At 42.5% G+C, this 4,095-nt stretch overlaps 1 non-coding gene and 1 pseudogene across 1 annotated transcript; one reads left to right on the top strand and one right to left on the bottom strand.

Moving 5' to 3' along the window:
* Positions 1–2,837: 2,837 nt before the first annotated feature.
* On the bottom strand, positions 2,838–3,569 carry LOC103016900 (60S ribosomal protein L7-like; annotated as a pseudogene).
* A 121-nt stretch (positions 3,570–3,690) lies between these two features.
* TRNAE-UUC (transfer RNA glutamic acid (anticodon UUC)) lies at positions 3,691–3,763 on the top strand. Its single transcript has one exon. It is a non-coding gene; the product is annotated as a tRNA-Glu (tRNA).
* The last annotated feature ends 332 nt before the right edge of the window (positions 3,764–4,095 follow it).

Below are 4,095 nucleotides of genomic sequence, written 5' to 3' on the forward strand. Positions count from 1 at the left end.
TTGGCTATTGTGAATAGTGGTGCTATGAATTTAGGTGCATGTATTTGTTTGAATTATAGTTTTGTCTGGATATATGCCCAGGAGTGGGATTGCTGGACCACACCTCTATTCTTTTAATTTGCTATATTTTTATATTGAAAATAAATAAAAATATAAATTTTTATTTAGAAGACTTATCAGTACCTGATATAACATATCTATTTTAAAATGTTATGTGTCTTGCATCCGAATGTGTAATTTTAGGTTTGGTTTATGTGGTTCAAGGACCTGACTTAATCCCCTTGCTCTGGAGGTGGACATTTTACCCAGGTTTGGCCATTCCTGTCCACAGTGATTGGTTTGAGATTGGACAAGTGGAGCAAATAGGTATCTGCCTAATACTGTTTCTGAAACATTTTGGAAATAGAAGCTCTGATTTTGTTGGAGTTGCTAAATTGGAGCTACTAGTAAGCCATTCCACCCGTCTATGGGAGTAACCGCTTGAAAATAAAGACAACACAGAGGAAATTACACTTAAGAGAAGGAAAGAGAGATTCTTGAATGTTTAGTTTGAGCACCTGAATTTTCAGTTCAATGATCCAATGAATTCATCTTTTCACATAAGCCAATTTGATTTGCAGCCACCAAAAGATTCTGACGAATATAATTACACTGCATTATACCTACATTTACCTCAACATTCTCATACGATGATTTCTGGGTAAATCAGATTTTATTGAAGGGTTGGTGTATCTAAAAAGAATTACCACATGGAGGGTTGTAATAATAATATGATATAGTATATTAATATTATTATGTTAATATAACATACCAGTTATATAATAACAACCTAATCTAATAATAATCTAATATAATTATAAATAATCTATAATATAAAAATAAATACCCCAAATGTTATACACTAAATACAGCATTTCCCATAGTCTAAGAGAAAACAATCCAAGAAGTTGAACAATTCACAGGGTGTTTTCTCGTGGGTGTTCCATACCCAGCCTTACACCTCTGTCCTCAGATATGTGCCTCTCAAAAAAAATGCCTCGTTTCTAAACTCCCATGGGAGAAACTCCACCCCCCCCCCCCCCTTTTGGGAAATCCTACCCTTATACACAGGATTTGGTTTTATTCCCGGGTCCATCCCTCATCCCTAGCATTGCATTTCCCCAAGTCTGAGTTTTTCAGCCTCTAATAATGCCCAGGGCTGGGAGTGGAATGAGGGCGAGCGCTGGGAAGGGGTGGCACCAGTAGGCCAATCCAAGGTGGCCTCTGGAATTTCAAGTGCCTCAGAGTAGCCCAGGGCGGCCGTGGGTGTCCCAAATCCAGACTGCTTTTCAGGTCTCCCTGCTAGGGGGAGTGGCAGACATTCTGTCCAACAAGTATTTCCTCTGGTCCCACAATTAACTGTTGGATCACACACATACAAGCGCTAACAATTCTCAAAGGCAATGTCGTCTAGAAAGCAACGATTTTCTAAACATCCCCCTGGAGTCTTGCAGAGTAGTGTCAGTTCTTTTTCTTGATCCTCTAGCCTTTATTAGAAATGATACTCTCTCAGTCATGATGGGAGCATGAGAAGGTCTTACATGTGCCATAATGTATAGGAGCTGATTAAATTTTCAGCCCAGGGATCATTCTCCTCCCCAGTGTCCTGATCTGGGGGAAGTGAGATGGGAAGTTGTCTACAGAGGGGACGGTTTCATTAACTTAGTTACAATATCCTTCTCCCCTGTTGGGTCTGGGTCTCCTTGAAAAGTTCTAAGTTTCACAGCCAGAGTAGATAGAGTAATAAACAGGTGCTGGATTAACGAGTGACATCTGCCATGGTTATATTTAGGATTCATCACTCGTGAATTTGTTAATGGACTTTATTTATACACATTACTAAACAGAAATGGATTTGGAGTCTTTATTTTGGGCCAAGCTCTTGGTTTTCCAGAAGTTGCTGATTAAGATGAAAATATCCGAGAAGGAAAATAAATCCTCAAGCTCCAGTAAAATGGAATCAGTTCCCATATTGGCCAGAAGAGGGCAGAGTCCCTGTGGGAATGTGGCAGGATAGATGTATTTTGATACTGCAGAAAGGTTTTGGAGCATAGGCACTGGCTAGGGAAGGGAAGAGTAAGTGGCAAAGAGAGTCTGGTGGGGGACAGAGGAAGAAATAATTTCTAAAAGGTGACAGAAGATTTTAAAAATTCTGTTTACTGCATCCAAATTCATCATTCATTTATTAATTTATTCCTTTACCAAACATGGCTGAGCACTTACTATGTGTCAGACTCTGTGCCTGGGGTGAGCAATGCAGAGATGAACACAGCAGACATGGTCTGGGGAGTGTACAGACCAGTAAGGGTTACAGGAATTAAACAATTAAGTGTGTGTGTAATTCATGATTTTGATAAGAGCTATGGAAGAAAATAATAGGATGTTATGAGGACTACTTTAAGTTGGAGGAGATCTCTCTGATAAGATGAAACCTGATGGATGAAGAGTCATGTGGAAAGTTAGGAGACACGTGTTCCAGGCAGAAGGAATAGCTTGTATGAAGGCCCTGAGGTTGGAGGGGGGTTGGAATCTTCAAGGAATTAAAAGCAGGTCAATGTGGCTGCACGGGGGTAGCGGCTGCACGGGGGTAGCGGCTGCACGGGGGTAGCGGCTGCACGGGGGTAGCGGCTGCACAGGGGTAGCGGCATGAGATGGATTTGGAGAGATGCAGGAGGATCATGCGGGGCCTTTCAAGCCATGCTCAAGGGTTTGGATTTTCTTTTTCTTTTTTCTTTCAATTTGAAAGCAGTCACCGTTTATTAACTGACCAGATTACAGAAATAATCAAGGTAGATACCTTAGTTCATCCTTCTAATAAGCCTATTGATCTGGTGCCGGCATCTCCACCTTCTAGAAGATGGGTGGTCTTTTTCTTCATTACACCTAGTGGAGAAGACAATTGGAAGGGTCACAGGAAGTTGTTTGCTTCTCTGAAACGTTTTCCAACAGAACAGATCTCATGAATCAGATCCTCCATGCAGACGATGCCACATTTACCAAGCGACTGAGCAATCCATGTGTTATCTGTCAGGGCAATTCACTTCTTGTTGATTTTGCCATAGCCAAACTTGTAGATCAGTTCATTTTCTGACTTCAGGTTTGGGTACCCCCATGCAACATGTGGTTCCACAATCCTCAGCATGTTGACTGAAGCCTCGTTGAGCTTCACAAAGGTGCCACTGAAGATCTGGAGCAGGCGAAGAAGCTGCAGCACCTTTCGGACCTTTGAGCTCACACCATTGCTACCTCTGATCCTGACGACAAGTGCCAATTTGGGTTCCTCAGGCACATAGAAGTTGCCAGCTTTTCTTGCCATCCTAGCCATTCGAATATTGCTTCTGTACATCTGCCTATACTCCTTGTAACAGTGCTTAGCCTTTTCATTGATAAACTTCCTCCTTGCCTTTCAAAGCATCTTTTGGATAACTTCTCAGGAGCTTGATCTTCAGCTCTGTGAAATTTCTTTGCTTTTTCTTAAGGGTTTCTGGTACAGCGGGAACCTTCTTTTTCTTCTCTTCTGCTCCCTCCATGATTCCAGCCAGAAAAGAGCAGGTTTGGATATTCTCGCACGAGCAACGGGAAGCCCCAAAAGGGTCTTAAGCAGAGGCATGGATCATCTTATTCATATTTTGAAAGATCACTCTGGGGAGTTCCCTGATGGTCCAGTGGTTAGGACTCTGCACTTTCACTGCGGAGGGCCCGGGTTCGATCCCTGGTCAGGGAACTAAGATCCCACAAGTCGCGAGGCGGGCCAAAAAAAAAAAAAAAAAAATCACCCTGGCTGCAGTGTGGAGAATGAACTGGAGGGGTATTTAGGGAAGCAGTAGCGTTAGGAGGCTGTTACAGTAGTTCAGGGAAAAGATGATGATAGCTTGGACTAGGGTGGTGACAAAAGGTGGCAAGAACTGAGTGAATTAGAAACAGATTTGAGGACAGACTTGGCAAGACTCGGTAATCGGAGGTTGAGAAAAGGTGTCAAATGTTTCTTGACTACTTTCTATCATGAGCAATTGGAGAAGTCTAGGGAAAGGCAGGCTGGGGGTGTGAGGATGGGGA

Source organism: Balaenoptera acutorostrata, chromosome 11, assembly GCF_949987535.1.
Source record: "Balaenoptera acutorostrata chromosome 11, mBalAcu1.1, whole genome shotgun sequence".
Taxonomy (NCBI): Eukaryota; Metazoa; Chordata; class Mammalia; order Artiodactyla; family Balaenopteridae; genus Balaenoptera; species Balaenoptera acutorostrata.